General features: G+C 43.4%; 1 protein-coding gene and 1 long non-coding RNA gene across 2 annotated transcripts in view; one reads left to right on the forward strand and one right to left on the reverse strand.

Annotated features, from left to right (window-relative positions):
• fam107b (family with sequence similarity 107 member B) overlaps nucleotides 1–24,156 on the reverse strand; it is a 103,599-nt gene that overhangs the window by 59,981 nt on the left and 19,462 nt on the right. The window lies entirely within an intron of this gene.
• On the forward strand, nucleotides 1,058–14,580 carry LOC121286441. Its single transcript, XR_005944936.1, has 2 exons — nucleotides 1,058–1,195; nucleotides 14,353–14,580. It is a non-coding gene; the product is annotated as an uncharacterized LOC121286441 (long non-coding RNA).

Consider the following 24,156-nt stretch of genomic DNA (forward strand, 5'->3'; position numbering starts at 1 on the left):
ACACTGTCATCACTAGGAACTGGCTTCAAAAGGCCCAAATGTATTTCACATGGGAAAGGCAGACAGACTTTCATCTCAATAGCACCTCTCACATCCACATGTCATTCCAGAATACTTTACAGCCAATGAGGTACTTTTGAAGTGTAGCCACTGTTGTAATGTAGAAAACAGAACAACCAATTTGCACACAGCAACCTCCCACAATTAGCAATGGGATAATGACCAGATAATCTGTTTTTCTGATGTTGATTGTGGGATAGTGATCAGGGCACCAGGAAGAACTTGCCTGCTCTTCTTCAGAATAATGCAACGGGATCTTTTGCATCTGCCTGAGAGCACAGACAGGACCTGTGTTTAATATCTCACTTGAAAGACACCCCCTGCAACAGTGCACCACCACCTCAGTGCTGTACCGGTAGGTCAGCTTAATCTTTTTTGCTCAAGTCTCTGGAGTGGGACTCAAACCCACAATCTTCTGATTCAAGATAAGTGCACTGGTCACTGAGCCACTACTGACCACCAATAGCCACAAAAGAATGAAACTATCTTTAATTTTGCTGGTGACACCTCATGTCAAAATAGTTCTGTGAAACACAGGAACAATACTGGTCTTAGTAGTGCATTATTATGTATAATTTATTTAGTGACAAGGAGATTGTTTTTAAAACAAATCTTTTCCTCTCATTATTATGAATTTTCTATTTCCATCTTTTGGCAGCCAATACCCCACAGGACTGCCCTAAACAGGAAGGGTGTGTTTTTATCAGAGTGTCACAGAAATTGCTCACACTTTGAGTGTTTTAAAGGTCCATTTGACGAGAACGAAGAAGATTTCAGTTATTAACTCTCAGGGTTGCTCGTGTGGGTTGCAGTCTGGGACCGTCTACTCTGTACCCCAAGTGCTCAGCTCTTGCCTTTGCCTTAACAATCGAGGGCTAGCTGGTGATTCATGTGCTGTCACAGTGTTGGAATGTGGCCCATTGCCAAAAATATGGTGCAACACCAACAGGAAGTAATTTGATACTTTAAGCTGCTTAAATGCTTTAAAACTCCAGCACTATCAGACAGCACAAACACACAAAGCCATAACAATCTTCAAAGCAACGACGCTCAAAAATGGTAAAAATGCTGATTCTTATTATCCTGCCTGGAGTCATCTCACGTTCACTTTCTCCAGCAAAAAATTATAAAAAAGGTAAAAAAAAACCTCTAAATGTTTTGTAACTTAAAACTGAAGCCGTTGAAATGCATTAATGTCTGAAAGGAGAAAAAGAAACCAATCAGCATTTAGGATGATGTCTCATCATCCCAGCTGTGATGAAGGGTGACTGAATGAAAGGTCAGTCCTGTCTTTTCTTTCCCTCCCTGGCTGATGAATCTGTAGTGAATTTTCCAGCTTTTTCCATTTTTAATTTCAGATTTCTGGGATTTTCTTTACTCCCTTTGACCATGAGCATTTTGCTTATGTTTGTTTAGAACGAGAGTAAAGCCAAGCAAAGGTCAGAGTTAATCAATGTGATTTTCACAAGTGCCAGTGTAACTAACATTGCACCAGAAGGACGGCTGTAGATCCCACGCTGACTTTAAAGGGCTATGTTACCTTCCAAATCATCATGAAGCGCAGCATCAGGATTGTGGTAGAGCACAGCTGGTAAAGCAACATTCTCATCACATCACCCGATTTATCTGAAGTCACTCAAGGGATAATGGGTTGGGTGGCAGAGATTACAGGAATTTTTCTATTCTTTCCTGGAATGTGGGTGTTGCTGGTAAGGCCAGCATTTATTGCCCATCCCTAATGGCCCTTGAGAAGGTGGTGGTGAGCAGCCTTACTGAACAACTACAGTCCATGTGGTGTAGGTACACCCACAGTGCTGCTAGGGAGGGAGCTCCAGGATTTTGACCCAGCGATATATTTCCAAGTTAGGATGGTGAGTGACTTGGAGGGGAACCTCCAGGTGGTGGTGTTCCCATCTATCTGCTGCCCTTGTCCTTCTAGGTGGTAGAAGTCGCAGGTTTGGAAGATGCTGTCTAAGGAGCCTTGGTGTGTTCCTGAAGTGCATTTTATAGATGGTACACACTGCTGCCACTGTGCACTGGTGGCAGGGGGAGTGAATGTTGAAGTTGGCGGATGGGGTGCCAATCAAGTGGATGGCTTTGTCCTGGAAAGTGTTGGGCCTTTTGAGTGTTGTTGGAGCTGCACTCATCCAGACAAGTGGGGAGTATTCCATCACACTCCTGGCTTGTGCCTTGTAGCTGGTGGACAGGCTTTGGGGAGTTAGGAGGTGAGTTACTCAAAATAGCACAATTGAGGTGCTCGGATGATTTTGTGAACCTTGACAATAAAAATGCGAGTGGCCCATATCATTTGACTCTTGAGAAACAACGTCTGGGCTCCCAGAGCCATGATGTTATAAGCAAACATGCCTCCCCATTTCTGTAACCTCCGTCAGCCCTCTGAGGTATCTGCACCCCTCCAATTTTGGCATCTTGTACAGTTGATTTTAATTGCTTACCATTGGCGGCTGTACCTTCAGTTGCCAACATCCTAAGCTCTGGAACTCCCTCCATAAACCTCCTCGCCTCTCTAACGCTCTTTTCTTTAAGGCGCTCCTTAAAACCTACATCTTTGACCAAGTTTTCAGTCATCTGACCCAATATCTCCTTATGTGACCCAGTGTTATCTTTTATTTGATAATCACTCCTGTGAAGCACATTGGGATGTTTCACTAATTTAAGGATGCTGTATAAATACAAGTTGTTGTGTTGTGACTGTAATTAGTCTCTGACCAGCCCCAAAGATTGATGCAGGTCAAATCCACAGCGTATCAGTGGCTGGAGGCTGATGTACCTCTGCTGTTCTGGGAGACCATTTGCCTCCAAAGACATTAGAGCTGCTTTACCTACCTTGCAGCTGGCTGGCCCTAGCACTGAACAGACTGAGTTGAATGACATGAATAACAACATGGCAAAACACATGACAAAGTTCATGCTGTGACAGGTGCAGCATCTGCCATACTGTGACTGGATCCATGGGCAGTATCCCCATGTTGATTCATGGACCGCAGTTTGCGAACAGCCTGTGCCTGGCGATCTCTGAAGCGAAACCTCCCACTATAAACAGTGCTGATCTTTAATAGCTAGACAACGTGCAAATGAAACCCCAGCTGCCAACAAGCTGTGCAGCATGCAAATGGATAGAGGAATGTAAACAACATTCTTCTAAGAAACAGATAGTAATTTTGTACAACATTGATTTGAACCATCTATTCTATCTGCTGCCTGAATCCTATCTTGTACAATTCCCATTCACCCATAATCCCCGTGCTCCCTGACAATGCATTGATTTTAAAATTCTCACTCTTGTTTCAAATCCTTCCATGACCTCACCCCTCCTTTTATCCGTAACTTCCTCCACCTCCACAGTCATCCGAGGTCTCTGCGCTCCTCCAATTCTAGCCTCTTGTGCATCCCCAATTTTAACCACTCCACCACTGGTGGCCATACCTTCAGCTGCCTGGGCTCTTAGCGCTGAAATTCCACCTCCTTACCTCTCTTTCATCCTTTAAAACAAGCCTTAAAACTTACATCCTTGACCAAACTTTTGGTTACCTGCCTTAATTTCACCTTATGTGGCTCGATATTAGATCTTGTTTGATAACACTCCAGTGAAGGATCTGGTGATGATTTACTGCATTAAAGTTGCTACATAAATACAAGTTGTTATATTACAGAAATTGGGAATACAGGTCAAAGGGCACAAGTTGTTAAAAATCAAATCGAGGTGGCAGCAAATATTTTGCTAAAGTATGTGCTGGTCAAATGTCAGTGTTACTATATAGAACAACAATATAGAACAATATGGGAGAGGCATCAAGTGCAATTTCAGGATTTGGAACAAAAGGAGGTTGGGATACAACACGTAAGTGGGAAGTGAAAGGAATACATCAAACTCACCCTCCCTCCCATGTTACTGAGGATCAGTTTTTTCTACTAGTGTTACGCACTCACCGGTCAGGTGCAGTATGAGTTAGAAACTGAAAATATCTCCTAGTACTGAGTCAAAAATACACCTTAACCTCAGAGCATCCGATGTAATAGCCACCTTTGTAGTCTCTGTGTGTGGAATTCTGAAATTACTGTAAAGTTAGGGGCAGTTTTGGGCCCACTGTCAAACTCATTCACCCAGGATCCTTATAAGCAGGGAAAAGGTTTCCATTCCAGCCTGAGCTGAAATCAAATTCACAGAAGGGCATCATCACACCTCCTCCATAAATGGAATTCCAAGGACAGCCCACAGATCAGACTGATTTCCACTTTGTGAATGAATGCAGCCTACAAAAATCTGTCACAGAATTCATGGCTACCCATTGAACACACAGTGCCGGGACTTGGCTGTCCAACTTGGACTTAGACTTGTAAAGCTGAAAGATGTCAAATGCAAGAAGAAGAGGTGGTGAAGGGGACAGCACACTGATACATTGCTACAGACAATCCCACCCAGCAGTAGGTTACTGATAGACACCAGCATTGGCGGCAACTGAACCAATTCTAAAATTGGGATTTAATGACCAATAAACATGTAGTTTCGAATTAAAATATTGATTGTGTAATTCCTGAAAACTCTCCAGCAACAACTTCGATCAATAATATACAAGCAGAAGTAAAGCCAGTTGTCATTCTGGATCAGCAAATTCATTGAAAGGATCAGACCTCGAGCACTTCAATCAATGTGACTCCCCTCAGTAACTCAACTGTGGAATTCCTTATCCATTCTTAATTTAATCACACTCTAAAAGGTGGTTATTTTTCTATTTCTTCTCATTTTGTAGTAGAATTTTATCTATTTTTGCTTTGTATTGTTTCTGCAGCCTCCTCCATCTCTCAGTCAAAGCCATTACATCATAATGACATTAGAATCTTGGTCTTTGGTTGAATCTGGTTACAGTTTGCCTCACCTTCTGGTACTAAATTTGGAACATAGCTACGATTTTAAAACACACTTCGCTCTGTACTACATAGCCACCAAACTTCCTGATCCCCAAGAGCATATTTCTGAATGTTGTCAGTTTGTGAATTATGGTGACTGTAAAGTGGAGGATTGCTTTTTTTTGCTCTATTCATTCATGGGATGTGGGCTTCGCTGGCTGGGCCAACATTTATTGCCTATCCCTAATGGCCCTTGAGAAGGTGGTGGTGAGCTGCCTTCTTGAACCGCTGCAGTCCATGTGGTATAGGTACACCCACAGAGCTGTTAGGGAGGGAGTTCCAGGATTTTGACCCAGCAACAGTGAAGGAACGGTGATATATTTCCAGGTCAGGGTGGTGAGTGGCTTGGGGTGGAACTTTCAGGTATGATGTTCCCATCTATCTGCTGGCCTTGACCTTCTAGGTGGTAGTGGTCTTGTGTTTGGAAGGTGCTGTCTAAGGAGCCTTGGTGAATTTCTGTGGTGCACATTGTAGATGGTACACACTGCTGCTACTGTGCATCAGTGGTGGAGGGAGTGAATGTTTGTGGATGTGGTGCCAATCAAGTGGGTTGCTTTGACCTGGGCAGTGCCCAGCTTCCTCAGTGTTTTGGGAGCTGCGCTCATCCAGGCAAGTGGGGAGTATTCCATCACACTCCTGACTTGTGCCTTGTAGATTGTGGATAGGCTTTGGGGAGTCAGGAGGTGAGTTACTCATTGCACTATTCTTAGCCTCTGACCTGCTTTTGTAGCCACAGTATTTATATGGCTAGTCCAGTTCAGTTTCTGGTCAGTGGTGGCCCCCAGGATGTCGATAGTGGGGGATTTAGTGATGGTAAGGCCATCGAACATCAAGGGGCGATGCTTGGATTCTCTCTTATTGGAGATTGTCATTGCTGGACTTGTGTGGTATGAATGTTACTTGCCGATTGTCAGCCCAAGCCTGGATATTGTCCAGGTCTTGCTGCATTTGGACATGTTCTGCTTCAGTATCTGAGGAGTTGCGAATGGTGCTGGACATTGTGCAATCATCAGCAAACATCCCCACTTCTGACCTTATGATGGAAGGAAGATCATTGATGAAGCAGCTGAAGATGGTTGGGCCGAGGACACGACCCTGAGGAACTCCTGCAGTGATGTCCTGGAGCTGAGATGACTGACCTCCAACATCCACAACCATTATCCTTGGTGCTAGGTATGACTCCAACTAGCAGAGAGTTTTCCTCCTGATTCCCATTGACTCCAGTTTTGTTAGGCCCCCTTCTATGCCACACTCGGTCAAATGCGGCCTTGATGTCAAGGGCAGTCACTCTCACCTCACCTCGGGAGTTCAGCTCTTTTGTCCATGTTTGAACCAAGGCTGTAATGAGGTCAGGAACTGAATGGCCCTGGCGGAACCCAAACTGGGCATCAGTGAGCAGGTTATTGCTAAGCAAGTGCTGCTTGATAGCACTGTTGATTACCGCTTCCATTACTTTACTGACGATCAAGAGTCGCCTGATGGGGCAGTAATTCTTGAATAAGTATTCTTCTTTGTAAATGATGTTGCGTCTTAATGCCTGTTGGTAATAGTAAATGCCTTGGGATGTTTTACTATGTTAATTGCACCATATAAATACAAGTTTTTGTTCCTGCTGAACATACTATCTCAACTACTGAAAGTAGGTGCGCAGTGTGTTCTCAGGCCAATATTTATGTCTCTTCAGGCTGGTCCTCAAGAGGCACTAAGGGCTACCAAATGTTGATTTTTGCATTCTGGTTCATCCTTCCCTCCTGCACAGGCCCTGAATCCTCCATTTGGTGCAGTTCAGACCGAGGATGGAGCCGAATGACACAGGGAGTAAGAGCTCCTCTCTACCCCGCTACAAATGTGGCGACTGTCAATAGATAATTTAATAGATAATTTGAAACAAGAACAGAAAATGCTGGAAAAACTCAGCAGGTCTGACAGCATCTGTGGAAAGAAAGACAGAGTTAACGTTTCGAGTCCATATGACTCTTCTACTTCCCTTTAGCTCTGAAGAAATGTGGTGAAATATATACTGTATACTGAAATATATAACAGTATATATTTCACCGCAATACACTTCCTTTTAGCTCTGAAGAGGTCAAACGGACTTGAAATTTTAACTCTGTCTTTCTCTCCACAGATACTGTCAGACCTGCTGAGATTTTCCAGCATTTTTTGTTTTTGTTTCATAATTTACATTTGTTTTATTATCCTCTCACCAACACATTCTCTCTCGATCTCAGAAAGTGTTGGAAAACTCAGCAGGTCTGGCAGCATGTGTGGAGAGAGAAACAGAGTTAACATTTCGAGTCCAATATGACTCTTCTTTGGAACTGTTCTCTCTCTTGCTAAGACAGTTTCTGTATTCCCTGCAAACAAAAGGAACTTGTTCGAGCCTCGCTCCCTTTTTGAATTACCTGGGAGTTTGGCGAGCCAATAGTTCCCTGCTGCTTTCTCCATGCCAATGCCTTGACCAACCAGAGTTGACTTGCCAACCAATCAGCATCCTTTTCTCCTATAGTATAAATTGTTGTGGCCATTTGAAATTTGCCATTTTTGCATCTTCCCTGACGAGTGCAAGTCGAGAAACTTTGGCAATACGTCTCTCTTTTCAGTCATATTCCAACATTCGTTTACCAATTCTGCAGCAAGGATTTCATGAACAGTAACTAAATTGCAGTTATAAAGAATAATTGGCTTGACAGCTCATCAAGTAAAATGACAATCAGATGAGTGTTAATTTTACACTTTGCAGTTTCCTAATGCAAAGGAATTTCAATGAGAAATTAGAGAGCTCCCATTTACCAAATTTAGGGTAATTTAAACTAGTTTGGGCGTTTTTCTGCTGGTACAATGCATGAATGAGTTGCTTGTTGCGAGTAGCAGCTCCTGGAGACCAAGAAAGTGCCAAGTTTGACCGCACTTACTGCTGACTTAACTAAACTCAGCAAGACTGTTGATTGGATTCAGGGCCTCTGGGTTAGGAAGGGTAAAGTCAGACAGAGTTCCTGTTCCTTCATGGGAATAAGTTTACAATACCTTCAACCCTCATCTCCTGAAGGCATTGATGCCTTGTTGCAATGCGATTCAACAGATGCAGGATGACCCCTGGAATCTGGCCAAGTGACCATTATTGATGCGAAATGCATGACAACTTCAGCGAGCTGTTTGGTGATGGGTGTGTCACAGACCAGTCTGATTCTGCTGTTACCCAAAATCCACACGCACACAAGCCAGGAAATTCAGGACTCAATTCATCTATCAAGGGATGTTGGGTCAATTGGATGTTAGATTTCATGCTGTGCACAGTGAGAATGGATGGCTTATCCTGGGGTACACTCACTTCTCAGGTACAAAAAAGAGAGGAGAGAAAGGGTAGAGAACTGGGGAGCTGGGTTCCTATTCCCTTTACAATACTCACAGAAGCGGAGGGAATAGGTGGAAAGAGAGGCTGAGGGACTGTACTTAGAAGCAGCGTCAATATGAAGCAACTTTGCAAATGAAGTGGATGGCCCAGATAGATTCAGTTATCTCAGTTGGGCACCCATTATGAAGAGGACATTACGCCTTGCACACAGCCCCACTCAATGCAGACTCTGAGCCAGGGCTGGGCACCAACAGAAAGTAGGTAGCTTTGTTCTACAGGGCTAGGAAATTGCGGATCAGGACCAGAGAGCTTCCAGCTATTGTTTTATATTGGAGTTTGTTTAGGTTAGAATCTAAGAACTTACAGCAATCACAACCAGGATCCCTGCCTCTTTAATTCTGGGTGAAGACTCCTGTGCCAGGGGAACACTGAATCTGTGCTAATAATCTGAAACTGGAAATCCAGATGAGCTCATGTTATCCCAGGCAGATTTAGAGCATTTGGGAATTTGGGACCATATACAATGGGATTAGGCATTCCTCGCCAGCATTGTCATTCTTCATATGTGAGCCAGAGACACTGACCATGAAGATTATCACAGTTGAGCACAATTCAGTCCTCATCTCATGTTTATATAAATATTTTGTTCCAAGTTATTCTTAAACAGCCAGTACTGGGAAACCTGGCTGTGGCCGACAGTAAGGCGAGCTAGACAAGCAGATGAAGGAGATGTGAATAGAAGGTTATGCTGCCAGTTAGTTGAGTTAAAATAGGAGGAGGCTTGAGTGAAACATAAATGTTGTCATTGGCAAGTTGGGCCGAATGGCCTGTTTCTGTGCCATATATTTATGTAATTTTAATTTCCAACTATGGGACACTAAGCTAATTCAGCACAGCATAACAGCCTTCCTTATCTGTATAGCTCACATACACACATTCCCCCATGAAGGGAGGTGGCATAGTGGTATTATTACAGAAAATCACAGTGCACAAGAGGCCCTTTGGCCCATCGAGTCTGCACCGACACGTGAGAAACACCTGACCTACCTACCTAACCCCATTTACCAGCACTTGGCCCATAGCCTTGAATGTTATGATGTGCCAAGTGCTCATCCAGGTACTTTTTAAAGGATGTGAGGCAACCCGCCTCCACCACCCTCCCAGGCAGCGCATTCCAGACCCTCACCACCCTCTGGGTAAAAAGGTTTTTCTTCACATCCCCCCAAAACCTCCTGCCCCTCACCTTGAACTTTTGTCCCCTTGTGACTGACCCTTCAACTAAGGGGAACAGCTGTTCCCTATCCACCCTGTCCATGCCCCTCATAATCTTGTACACCTCGATCAGGTCGCCCCTCAGTCTTCTCTGCTCCAATGAAAATGACCCAAGTCTATCCAACCTCTCTTCATAACTTAAATGTTTCATCCCAGGTAACATCCTGGTGAATCTCCTCTGCACCCCCTCCAGTGCAATCACATCCTTCATACAATGTGGTGACCAGAACTGCACACAGTACTCCAGCTGTGGCCTCACCAATGTTCTATACAACTCCGACATGACCTCCCTACTTTTGTAATCTATGCCTCGATTGATAAAGGCAAGTGTCCCATATGCCTTTTTCACCACCCCACTAACATGCCCCTCTGCCTTCAGAGATCTATGGACACGCCAATGTCCCTTTGTTCCTCAGAACTTCCTAGCGTCATGCTGTTCATTGAATACTTCCTTGTCAAATCACTCCTTCCAAAGTGTATCACCTCACACTTTTCAGGGTTAAATTCCATCTGCCCATTTTACCATCCCATCTATATCTTCCTGTAGCCCAAGACACTCAGTCTCACTATTAACAACCTGGCCAATCATTGTGTCATCTGCAAACTTACTAATCCTACCCCCCACGTAGTCATCTATGTCATTTATATAAATGACAAACAATAGGGGATCCAGCACAGATCCCTGTGGTACACCACTGGACACTGGCTTCCAGTCACTAATGCAGCCTTCTGTCATCACCCTCTGCCTCCTACAACTAAGCCAATTTTGAATCCACCTTATCAAATTACCCTGTATCCCATGTGCCTTTGCCTTCTTTATAAGTCTCCCACTGGACAGGCAACCCAGAGACCTGGGGTAATGCTTTGGGAACCGGGTTCGAATCCCGCCATGGTGGAATTTGAATCCAACATTGATCATGAAACAATTGTCATAAAAACCCATCTGGTTTGTTAATGTCCTTTAGGAAGGAAATCTGCCATCCTTACCTGGTCTGGCCTACATGCGACTGCAGACCCACAGGAATGTGGTTAACTCTTAAAATGCCTCTGAACAAGGACAACTAGGGATGGGCAATAAATGCTAGCCTAGCCGGTGATGCCCACATCCCATCAATGAATAAAAAGGATGAAGCATTCAGTGAATGGGACTTGGATTTAATGACGTTGGAGGCTGTGTGCAAGCAGGTGCTGCTTTCACTGGGATTCTGGGGGCTGGATTTTTGTGGCCTGATTTGGACTGGAGGCACGCAGGTGAAAAAAATCAGCGGCAACATGGTGAGAATGGACATCCCAACTCTGTTTCTGGTGTTTCCAATCTTCATGAGGGTGGTGGGGAGGAGCTCGGCTTTCCAAACTCACCCCCACTCCTAAACAGGCTTAATTGAAGCAGCTAAGGGCTTTTTTTTTTAAAAGTCCGACACTGCAACTCTTTAGACTCTGTCTGGGCTGTCAGTGTTTAGCAGCTGTCAGAATCAGGCCAGCTACAGGCAGGCAGGAGAGTCATAGAGGCCAGAAAAATGTCACAAGGCAAAGTGTTCAAGTTTTTTCAGAGGTTACAGACCATACCTCTTTGAAATTATTATTGCGGCAGCCCATCGCAGGTCAGGGAGGAGCCAGCTTTAGTAACTTATCCACTACAGGCTGCTGTCATCTTCCTGGCATTACACAGGCATCGGAGGAGTGGGCAAGGCTGTTTGGACTCTACCTGGGCACCAGGAAGGTTACAGCTGGAAGCGGAGGCTGCAGCCTCAGAAACCAAGGCCATTGGAGATGAGGGGCAGCAGCCTGCACAGGAAGGGCAGAACGCTGGGCATTAGGGGCCAGAGGAGATGGATGAAGAGTATGAGGGAAAAGGAGCCACTACCCTGACTACAGGATCCACAGGTACAGGTGAAGAGACCTGGAGATTACTAAGAACCAGTGTGGAGACTTCCTATGCAAACAGTCACAGATTTCTGTGCCCTCATTGGTACAGACCTCTGCAGGATCTCACAGCCGGCTGCACACAGATGCATCACCCAGGTGACAGATACCCTCATCACCAAGGCTAAACTGCACATCAGATTCACAACAGGTGGGGCATTGCAGGCTGAGGGCACTGGCTCTGGTGCCTGGGCAGGTCAGGTGGTGCCCTGTAATACCCTCCGGCAAGGTCAATGTGGTGGTCTCCTGCTCTCTCCACAGCACGACCCTCACAAGAGGTGTGAACCCGGAGGGTGTTGAGGCCCTGGAAGCGGACAGCTCACAGGGGGAGAAGCAGGGGGTATGAGGAGGAATTGGAGGCAAAGCTGGATGAAACTGAATGTAGAGGGGCCCTGCTGCACGATGAGGTGACCTCGTCCTGCCACCCTCCAGGAGAAGCTCTCCCTCTTCTCCAGCTCCCCTGTGCCTTCCTGCTTCTCTGTGCTACAGTGGAAGTCTTTGGTGCAAACTCTCACCCTCAGGTCAACAGCAACCTCACTGATAGCTGCCTTGGGTGCCTGAAACCTGTCTCTACTCCTACCCCCACTAGCTTTGGACAGGAAACTCTTCTCTATATCAATTAAGAGCTCACCCCTGCAAAAATCCAAACTTCAGTCAAGTTTCCCACCAGAGGTGGGTTTCTGACAAAGAAACAGACCAGGCTCCTATTACAAAAACAGAATTACCTGGGAAAACTCAGCAGGTCTGGCAGCATCGGCGGAGAAGAAAAGAGTTGACGTTTCGAGTCCTCATGACCCTTCAACAGAACTGATTTAGCTGTCTACATCTTGTAGATGGTCCACATTGCAACCACTGTGTGTCGGAGGTGGAGGGAGGGAGCATTTAAGGTGGTGGATAGCGTGTGGATTAAGCGAGTTGCTTTGTCCTGGATGGTGTCAAGCTTCTTGAGTGTTGTGGGAGCTGCACTCATCAAGGCAAGTGGAGAGTATTCCATCACACTCCTGATTTGTGCCTTGTAGATGGTGGACAGGCTTTGGGGAGTCAGGAGGTGAGTTACTCATCGCAATATTCCTAGCCTCTGACCCGCCCTTGTAGCCACAGTATTTATATGGTTAATTTAGTTCAGTTTCTAGTCAATGGTAATCCCCAGGATGTTGATGGTGGGGGATTCAGCAATGATAATGCTTTTGAATGTCAAAGGGAAATGGTTAGATTCTCTCATTTGAAATGGACATTAGTACCATACAAGTGCCAGGCAATGTTATTCGCCATTTCTCAGCCCAAACCTGAACATTGTCCTGATCTTGCTGCATGTGGGCTCAGACTGCTTCATGTGTGATATAAAGAGAGACACCACATTGGCAACCATCTCCTGGATTCCAACATAAACAAGCTCATGCAGAAATGTGGCCAGTATCTTCTAGATTATCAAACAACAACACTTTGAATTTGCACATGTACTTAATTGACTTAGAGTGCGATAAAAGTCACTTTGCACAACTTGATGTTGGGCATATGAAACTCTTTTTGAGCTAATTTCAATCGAGAGAGATTTGACTAACTTGATGTTATTCCCTAGTTTCTAGCTGAAAAGAAACCTAACAAAGGTTTCCAACATTACACTTTATCAGACTAATCCGGGGAGATTTTTAGCTTCTCTGTTAGAATGTTGGGGAGATTTGGATGGGAGAATGAGGTATGAAGAGTTCCAGAACTGAACAGAATCAATTTGAATCTCAAAGCAGGGGAAGGCAAATCAGACACATTGATAAAAATTCATTTTCAAAGTTAAAAATATTCAAATGCAGAAATGTGTTTTCAATATTTAAGGAAAGTGTTAAATTTGCCTTTAGCCTCACCAGTCATTGGAAATACTTTTTCATTCAAACATGTGTTCCTGATTATATTTCACTCCATGAAATTAATCAAACCATGACACTTTCTATCGTGGAACCATTGCCAGAAACTCCAGTACATCAAGCCTGGCCACCACTTACACTGTCTGTGCTGACATTCTTTTTTATTGGCCATTTAACTGACTGTACTGTCTAGATGTCCAGGTGGACTTGATTAATATTACATTAACCTGATTTTGCTTCGGACATGGGGCTACATTAAGACGTTGACATTAAGCATAAAGCAATGAACTTTCCCTGTTTATGGTGTCAGTGGGGGAGGCAGCTCATCAACATGGTCAAGATGAAAACGACTGGTGCTTACACTGCAAAACATACACGTTACAATATAACCCTGCTGCAGAGGCCTGCATCTTCCAGCAAAGAAGAGCGAGCTTTCGGGTCAGTTAATTAACTTAGGAAGATGAAATCTTCGGAGTAAATAACTCCACATCGGCTTAGAGCACTAGGGTGTACACTGTAATTGTTAACCCAGGGGTAATAGGTAGCCAGAGTAAATCAAAGTATCACCAAGTGAAGATACTCAGGTAGCGCTGAACTTTGAGGCATTTGCGGAGTTTGTGGAGTTGAACTGGTTGAAACTTGCAGCTGTGTTAGTGAGAAAACTACAAAGGCTGTTCCTTTGCCTCAAGGGATCATTTTAGCTTCCCGGGGTTGGGATGGGTTTATATTAATTCATAGAGGGTTTTGAATTATTGAGGTTAAACCTTAGTCCTGGCAAGGAAGGAAACATAAATCAGGAACAGAGGAAAAGATCATGACATCAAATAATGGCGCATCTGAATCAAAGATATTTCCTGTTGTCTTGCTGAGGGGATTGCAGCTGACGGGAGGTGCGGCAGTCCGGCTGCGTTAATTCCTTTAACTGCAGAATGTCTTTTGTTTCCTACTTTGCAGCTGTGTCCAGCAGTCCATTATTGACGTTTCAAGCTTTTTAAGTGTGAAAGGTGCAGGCTGCAGTCTTCCCCTGAATCAACCCGTGCCAAACTGCAGGGAGCTATCGAGAAGTGAGACAACCCAGCACACAACATCGTAAATCAGATCTATTCTACGCTCACGTTCTTTACGCTGCAACATATGGAGGCACCTTTCCTGGGTGATATTAAAAACATCATTGCCAGCAGGTCTAATTTCTGAATGAATTGCAGTCTTTCCAGCTTTGGTTCCCTTTGTTCACACAACAACAGGAAGGGGCACTGAAATCTCCACACAATATACTGTGATACACATTGCTCATCCCTCATGGTTCAAATGGTCAGACAGTGCTGCTGCAGGACATAAAGGCTGTAATGGTGCCTCAAAAAGGACAATATGCTGACAGCTAAATTAAGTGCAAAACAATGCTGCAGCGCCCAAATTTTGTCACTTTTCGGCTCCAGTGCTGCGCGCCAGAGTGGGCAGAGCATAAGTGACACTTCTGACATCACGTGGCACCGCTCACATAGGTAAAGGACCACTTAGTACTCAGGTGAAGGTGGGCCAAGCACCGGAATGCAAGAAATTTGGTGCTGCTAATGGGGAATTCACACAAGTTACCCAGGAAGGGCAGGTGGTCCCCAAAACCCCCTCCTCACTAAAATTAAACTTTGCACCATCATAGTTCACACACCCACTTCAAAATATTCCAAATCCACCACGCCAAAATTTGCCTTCTGCACTTGGGTGCTTCAGATCTCTTTTCCTATAAGACAACTGATGGATATACCTGCAACTTAAGTCAAGCCGAATTCAGAGCACACTGCCTCCAACTGTATCTACATTTTACACAAATCACACACGAGTCTACTGGGTTTCAGTTCTCATAGAAAACAAACTGACTTGTGCAACGTGATCCCTAAACACAAATACAAAGCCCCAAATCCAAAAGGAGTTTATTTCTCCAGTGAACCTCTTTAGCGCAGTGGCCTTGGCTAGCTCTTTACTCAGGGTTGTTCCTCGGTTGTTAGGTTTTTTTTTCCTTTGAGTTGCCAGATTTTCTGAGTTCTGTAGTATTTATTTCCCTTGCCTGGAGTGGGGCTGCATGGGTGCAGTTGTTCACCAGTACCTCAGGCCAAGTGAATCTGGTCAGTAATCAGATTGGCTCTCAATCCAATAGTTGGCACAAACATATTTTCCAGCACGAGTTGGGAGTGTAAACCTTGTTGATTATTTTGTTCTGTTTATGTATATCAATTACTGTACCCACACCACTGACAACTAATTTCAAACATTTGAATCTCGGACCTCCTAGACCACATGCCTTTGTTGCACATCGTCTTTATCAAATAGGCTATTTGCTGAGGTGCGATTATAAAATCAGGATAGCGTACCATCCCTGAATACAGTCAGGCATTGAACAGCTGCAGAGGCAGTAATGCACAGCTGTATGCTAGAACTTGTATTATTATTGGCAACATAAGGATCAACAGTACTGGATTAACAAATAGGAAATCTAGATGGGTGTGTACAGCATCATAGGAAAAGCCAGTCAAATCAACTTGCAGGAAGAGGCAGAGAGCGGGGTCCTTCCTGTGTTCATCATTACTGAAGTGTCGTCAGATCTTAGAGCCAATTGGTTTGTCTCCAGCGTCCACAGCATGCGTCAGCCGTAGATCAACTGTGAATGATAGCATTCTCGCCTGAGTCCGAGATTGTGAATTTGAGCCCCACTCCAGGGACTGAGCACTGATATCTACGGAGAGAGTGCTGCACTGTTGGAGGCCCCATCTGTAGAATGAGACCTTAAGCTGAGGGCCGGTCTGCCCTCTCAGGCAGATGAAAACAATTCCATGGCACAACTTCAAAGAGCAGGGGAGTTATCCCCAGCATCCTGGGCAATGCTTAACCCTTAATCAAAATCACAAACTACCGCTTTGTTGTTTGTGGGAGTTTGCTGTGTGCAAATTGACTGCTGCATTTCCTACATTACAACAGAGACTACATTTCGAAAATACTTCATTAGTTTTGCTTTGGAGCATCCAGAGGTCATGAAAGGCATTAAATAAAAGCAAGTCTTTCTTTCTTATCCAGCAGCAAAAGGTAGCGGGAGTGGGTGGGTCCCTCACCTCAGCCAATGCCACACCACATTGCCACTCACGGTATGCTGTAGTGCCAGAGGCCTTAAAGTGCCAGGGAGTTTATATTCCAGTATGTTTTCATACAGCAGGAGCTCAAAGTCAAACGGAGATACGATTCACCACAATAACAGGATGTGTGGCCTCCACCAATCAATTATCAGCAGAGAGCAATTTGTTAGCTTGTCAAATCAGTGGGGCAGAAATATGAGGCACACTTATAAATTAATTCAAGGCTGAGACAACAGCCTGGAACAGCTGAAGGTTGATTAATTAGTTTCCTGTGAATTTGTTTTGTTGTTAAATAGTACGGGTTCATTAAATGCCCATAGTAAGTTCATGAACCAAAAAGAGATGAAGAACATACATGGTAACAAATGGATGCTCCAGCTTTAACAATCACCTTTCTATCCTGAGAAATAACTCATCCATTAAATGCTACAACTTTAGAATCCCAAGAGCTCATCTATTTTGTTGTTTGAAACTCCTTAAAAAGTTTCCTGTTCTGCCTGTTTGGTGGCAGTCTGCCCCATATGTGGGTTATCCGTTTGTAAGGAATTCTGTCCGAATTAACCCTGCACATCTGGGCCAATAAAACCACAAACTCACCTGCCTGGTTCCAATTTTCACCTGTTCTCCTGAGCAGCTGACAAGTACACTTGCCTAAAGTGACCAGAGTATATTTAGAGAAGGACCAGTAACTTGATACCTTTACCTTGTTGGTGTAGCACAATAGTTTAGAAAACTAGGCGTTTTCCTCCACTCCAACTTCGAGGAGGTTTGATTGAGATTTCCAAAATAATGAAAGGATTAGACTTGGCCCACATGGATGGGTTATTTGAGTTGAATAGATTAGATTGGATCAGCCAACAACCACATAAGCATAAAACCAGGTTAGATGTCAATGGGTGTTTTGTTTTACAGGAAACATAAATCAGACCTCTGGTACGAGTTGTACAGTGAACATGGATTCAATGGAAAGCTGACCGAGTTCCTGATTGTTGCCTCCATCATTGTGTTTAAGAGGTAGATGGGGTATTAGTACACGTGTTCCCACTCACCATGTTCATCTGGAACTAGTCTGATCACATTCACGTCAGAAAAGTATCTCCCCAGAGTGTTTCTTCCCCCAGATCTCAGAAGATTGCATGACTTGTGGGGGGGTGGAGAGGAAGCCTGGGTTCATGGTCATATGCTGATGACAGTATTGGTCACGCCTGATGGACCAGATGGGTTTTTATCTTGACCTCTGTCCTCAAATTTGTATTTTATCAAGCTACTCCTCTCAGATTTCTAAAAATGAGCACTCTACCTGATCTATCACCAGAAACCGACATGAATTGCCAAATTGAAACCAACTCCCTCTTTTCGCTGATGATTCCTTTTAGCTTTGCAAGAATTGTTTCATGAACTTATCACAGGTTGTATCCCACGTTAGCATGGTCCTGATTTAGGGTTGTGGACATTTGTGTTGAGGTGACAGGAGTATTGTGTGTTTGGTTATTTTCAGGCTAGGTACTTAGTTCTATTGTGTACTGTTCCTGCATCTTTCTGCTATGAGCACTTGTGCTTTATTCACTCGTCTCCTGGATTGGCGTCAGCTTGTATCTTTGATTGTTATTTAGCCTTGCATGCCAAGTAATGTCGTTCATTTTTTTCTGAATTTAAAGCTATCTCGCCATGTTTAAGACCATGTCCTGGTCTGATATCCCGTACACTAGTGATTTTTTAAAAATTCTTTCATGGGACAAGGGTGTCTCAGACTAGGTCAGCATTTTTATCACCCATCCCTAATTGCCCTTGAGAAGGTGGTGGTGAGCTGCCTTCTTGAACCGCTGTAGTCCATGTGGTGTAGGTCCACCCACAGTGCTGTTAGGGTGGGAGTTCCAGGATTTTGACCTAGCGACAGTGAAGGAACAATGATATGACATAAGTCAAAATGTATACTTTGACATGCGCCTCCGCAAAATTAACTTCTAACCAACTTAAAAGAAAAAATAGATTTAAGGGCCCCAATATATCAAAAAGGTTTACAACCCCACCCTAATTAATTACACCCCACCCTAATTAATTACAATGATATTGAAGGAGATAACTGTTTTATGTTTGAAGAATTTTAATTAAAAAGCGCAATTTTACCACAAATGAAAACAGAAAATGCTGGAAATACTCAGCAGGTCTGGCAGCATCTGTGGACAGAGAAACAGAGTTAACGTTTCAGGTTAATAACTCCACATCAGAACTGGTCACTGAGCTCAAATATTAGTTTTGATGAAAGGTCTTTGGCCTTACACATTAACTCTGTTTCTCTCTCCACAGATGCTGCCAGACCTGCTGAGTATTTCCAGCATTTTCTGTATTTATTTCCGTTTTTCAACATCCACAGGTATTTTGCTTTTGCATTACAATTTTACTGCTTTTCGGTTCATAATTTACCTTCATTTGAGATAAAAAGGAAGGAGAGTTTGGGATATTTGTTTTGTATGTGGTGCCAAAAGAAATCAATTTTTTCCTTTGCAGATTACTAATTGGGTTCTCATCGCCGGGTATTACACACACACAGTTAACATTACGTGGAGCACTGTGTGAGCTGACACATCAACCTTCAGAGATTATAGAGTTCAATATGCTGGATACATTAATAAGTGTCTGTGGGATGTTTGGGCAGAACAAAAGGTGCAAGCATGCTAATGCCTGAGATATTTAGGGAGCCACAGGTGGTAATTTTACTCCTGCAGCATTCCCGATTGCTGCCTGGGTAAATCTTAAGGCCGGGATTTTCCAGCCCCACCAGCGGCAGGCATTGTCGTGGGCGGGACGACAAAATTTGGAGAGCTTCTGACTTTTAACGTACCGCCCGTGACAATGCCCACCCCACAATTGCGGGGCCGGAAAATCCCAGCCTAAGCTTCCTGCAATCACAGATTGTTCCAAGTGTTTGGAATCAGGTCATTGGGTTTCCCAGGAAACAGATCAAGCTGTTCAATTGAAAAATTCCTGCAGGATTGGCAACCCAGGGGTATTTTTTATCATTAACAAAATACACTTAATTGGTAGCCAAACAGGTGTTGAAGACCCAAGTCATGTTTCTAGACAGGGGCAGGGCAATGATTCATTGTAGACCTTTTAAATGGACAGCTGTTTGTGTAAAATACTAGTAGTTAGGTCACAGCTAGAGTACAGCATACAGACCTGGTCACTCCATTACAGGAAGAATGCGGTCTCATGAGGGAAGGTGCAGAGGAGATTTATGAGGATGCTTCCAGGATGGAGAATTTTAACACTGAGGAAAGATTGGATAGGCTGGGTGGTTTTCTTGGAACAGAGGAGGTAGGGGGGAGATTTAAGTGCGATGTATAAAATGATGAGGGTCCCAAGTAGAGTGGATAGGAAGCAGAGAATTCAATAACCAAGGGGAATAGATTTACTGTAATTGCTGGAATAATTAGAGGAGATTCAAGGATAATTTTTTTCTACCCAGAAGGTGGTGGAGGTCTGAAACTCACTGCTTGAACAGGTGGTGGAGACACCAACCCACAACAAGTTTAAATATGTACTTAAAGTGCAGTAACTTACAGGGCTACTGACCAAGAGCTGGAAGGTGGGATTAGGCTGGATAGCTTTGCTTTGGTCAACGCAGACGAGTTGGGTCATATGACCTCCTTCTATGCTGTAAATTCTTTGAATTTCTATGTTTAGCTCTATAACTAGGAGTTAGAGATTGTAATTTTATATTTCACTATCTGTGCTCACCTCATTAATCAAACTGAAGTTATCAGGAGATGCAAGTTCAGTCAGTAAACTCCAATAGTCACGAAGGAACTACATTTCAAGCGAAATAAAAACAGAACATGTTGGAAATACTTGGCAGGTCAGGCAGCATTTCAAGTTATTTGTTTTGTTTTTGTTCATATTTTCAGGAGAAGTGTTTTTGTTGTTGAATGAAGTCTACGTTCTCTGCTTGTACTTCTCCGGTTTAATGATTTTGTTTCGTGGTTTACAGTCTGACCTGCCATCGGGATTTTACTGTCTATTTTTTCCTTTTTTCAAAGACAAGGGTATCACATAGTGGCACATAATATTCTTCAGTAAACTGGAATACAGTGATGAGGACGCCCTGGCTCCTGGGCCTTGCTATGTCTATCTAGATATTGTGGAACAAAAGCCAATCTCTGGTTCTCATTGATAAGGAGTCCTGCTTACAGGAGAGCCCAATGGGCAAGAACCCAAGGAAATACACAACATCAAAATCCCCAAAAATAAACAAAAACATCCAAAGGCAATTCACACAAAATCCAAAGGAGGAAGAGGAGCCGATGAGGACTGCTTCATATGATGGAATTTCAAAATTGGATTGCAAAGCATAATTTTAATTGCTCACCAATTAATGCAAGCTCGATTTGTGCTGAAATCGTGCCCTCTTATCTTAGTAAAAACCTTTATGGAAATAACAAAATATATTTTTCCATCAACACTAGTACCCGTCCATGCCAGCCCCCAACTCTTCCACTAACAATCCTTCCTAATCGCTGCCCTTGGAAGACAGAATGCTCAAGACTTTGAACTTGGTAAAAGTAGCAACAGTGCAAAACTTCTCAACCTTTGAGCAATAGTTTCCTTTAGATTAACTCTGCTCCCGTTGTTCTAAACTGACAGCGTACCAGACTTGATATGAAGGTGACAGTAGACGCCAGGAACCCCTATGTTAGATTACCAGTAGGCAGATACATGTTTACAGATTTCTCACATTCTTAGTCACGAATACAGAAAGAGAACTACAATTCTCAGGAACCCTTATAAACAGGAAATGTGCAGAATTTTGTTTGTGGGTGAAACATAAAAAAACTGAGATGTGAAGTCTGATAGTACATAGACAGTAAAATAGACAAGAATATGAGAATGTCATGCCTGGATTTTAAAAGCTTATAAATTTTAGAGAACGATGAAAATAAGTCTTCTCCTTCCCAAATTAATCAGTGCTGGTTCAGCCAGTAAGCCAAGCAGCCATGTTTTTAATACACTTTTGCATTTACCAAGTCTAAAACAGGACAAATGCTCCAAAATTTGTTCCTGATTCCTTGCCTGCTAACAGCTAACCAAAAGGCCAACAATTCTCTATCGCGTCTGTACACTACACAAAGGGGACACAGACTGTAGAAGCTATGATAACAAGGCTGAAAACCCCAGGCAACACAGGCAGTCACAGCAGCACTCCCACATTCTAATGCAACTCACTGCAAATAGTCTGCATGGCCACAATAGGCAAAGCTCAATTCTCATGATAATGTACAATGTACACTGAATGTATGAGAAAAATGTGGTGTTATCTGACTGCACATCGCAATCAAACAGATGAAATTAAAAATCCCAGCTCTCTTCAACCAACCCTCCCCTAACGGGGATACTGCCTAAGAATTAAAACTACACAATGATTGGTTTGCAATGATAGTTAATTTCGAACGAGTGATAAATTATAAATGAAGAAATAATGGCAGCTTGTAAGGAAGGTATTGCAATAATTGTGGGCAATTTTGATCTTGATATAGATTGCACAAATCAAATTGGCAAAGGTAGCTGGTGGATGAGATCAGAAGGGGGAGAATTTTCTCCCTTTCGGGCAGGCTGGATGGGAGCAGGCGCAGAGCCGATTGCCGCCTGGGATAGGCTGCGCGCCACCATTTTGTGTGGGCGGGCCAATTAAGGCATGCACACGAAAGAGCGCAGAAATCTCCAAGGCAAGGAGCTGGGGAGATTAAGTTCATATTTAATAGTTTGAAATAAAGAGAGATAAAAATTATTCAGACACGTCCCCTCATGAGCTGGGACATGGTTTATGAAGTGAGCAAAAATCTATTAATTTAATAAAATCTTCATGAAATCTCATCCCGCCCGTGGATGAGGTTTCATGAAAACCGTTTGGGCTCTTCGCCTGCCCACCAACCTTAAGGTTGGACAGGCAACGTTCATAACTATGTTAATTGATTTTAATTGGCCTTAACAGGCCTTTGACAGTTCGGCGAGCGCACAGCCAGCTCCGTCACGCACCCGCCACACGAAAGATCAGAATGATGCATGCCCGATGTCACCGCGTGTCATTTTACGCACCTGTACACCGACATGAAAATTCTCCCCAAAGTGTATTCAGGACAATTTCTTAGACCAGTACATTTTGGAACCAACAAGGGAACAGGTTATTTTAGATCTGACAATGTGTAATGTGACAGGATTAATAGATTACCTCATGGTAAAGGATCCTCTAGGTAGGAGTGATCATAACATGATAGGACTTCACATTCAGTTTGAAGATGAGAAATGTGGGTCTGAAAATAGTGTATTGAACCTAAATAAAGGCAGTTAAATGGGTATGAAGACAGAGTTGGCTAAAGTGGACTGGGAAAATAGTCGATAAGCAGTGGCAGACATTAAAGGAGATATTTCTTAACTCTCAAAGATATATTCCTTTGAGAAAGAAAGAATCTATGAGAAGGATGCACCATATGTGGATAACCAAGGAAGTTACAGATGGTATCAAATTGAAAAAAAATGTACAATACTGCAAAGATTAGTGGTAGGCCAGAAGATTGTGAATATTTTAGACACTAGTCAAAAAAAATAGAGGGGGAGAAATTGGAGTTTGAGAGGAAATTAACAAGTAATAAAAACCTTCTACAAGTATATAAAAAGGAAAAAGAGCAGCAAAAGTTGGTCCCTCAGAGAATGAGACTGAGGATTTAATAATGGGAAACAAGGAAATGGCAGAGACTTTGAATCTGTTTTCACAGTCGAAGACACATAAAGCATCCCAAGAATAGTAGAAAATCAAGAAGCAAAAGGGAGGGAAGAATATATCACGATCACTAGAGAAAAAGTGTTGGGAAAACTGATGGGAGTAAAGGTTGACAAGTCCCCGGACCTGATGGCCTGAATCCTATGGTCTTAAAGGAAGTGGCTGCGGAGAAAGTGGACACACTGGGTGTCATCTTTCAAAATTCCTGACATCCTGGGAAGGTACCAGTGGATTGGAAAACCACAAAGGAAACATCACTATTCAAGAAAGGAGGGAGACAGGAAGCAGGAAACAATAGGCTAATTCGTTTAACATACATCATTGGGAAAATGCTACAATCCATTATTAAAGGAGGTAATAGCAGGAAGTCATAATACAAACAGGTTGAGTCAGCATGGTTTTGGGTAATGTATTTGGATTTCTAAAATACATTCAATAAATGCCCCATAAAAGGCAAGAGCTCATGGTGTTGGGGGTGAAAATAGCATGTATAGGGGATTGGCTAACATGAAACAGAGAGTTGGGATAAATGGGCCATTCTCAGGTTGGCAAACTGTAACTATTGGGGTGCCTCAGGGAGCAGTACTAGGGCCTCAATTACTTAAGATCTACATGAATGACTTGGATAAAGAACCCAACTGTATCGTGGTCAAATTTTCTGATGATATGAAGATAGGTAAGAAAGCAAGTTGTGAGGAGGATTCAAGAGTCTGCGAAGGGATATTGATAGGTTAAATGAGTGGGCAAAAATTTAGTAGATGGAGTTTATATGTGGGAAAATGTAAGGTTCTGCACTTTGATGGAAAGATCAGAAAAGCAGAATATTATTTAAATGGAGAAAGACTGAAACATGCTGCAGTA

The sequence above is a fragment of the Carcharodon carcharias genome, chromosome 13 (assembly GCF_017639515.1).
Source record: "Carcharodon carcharias isolate sCarCar2 chromosome 13, sCarCar2.pri, whole genome shotgun sequence".
Taxonomy (NCBI): Eukaryota; Metazoa; Chordata; class Chondrichthyes; order Lamniformes; family Lamnidae; genus Carcharodon; species Carcharodon carcharias.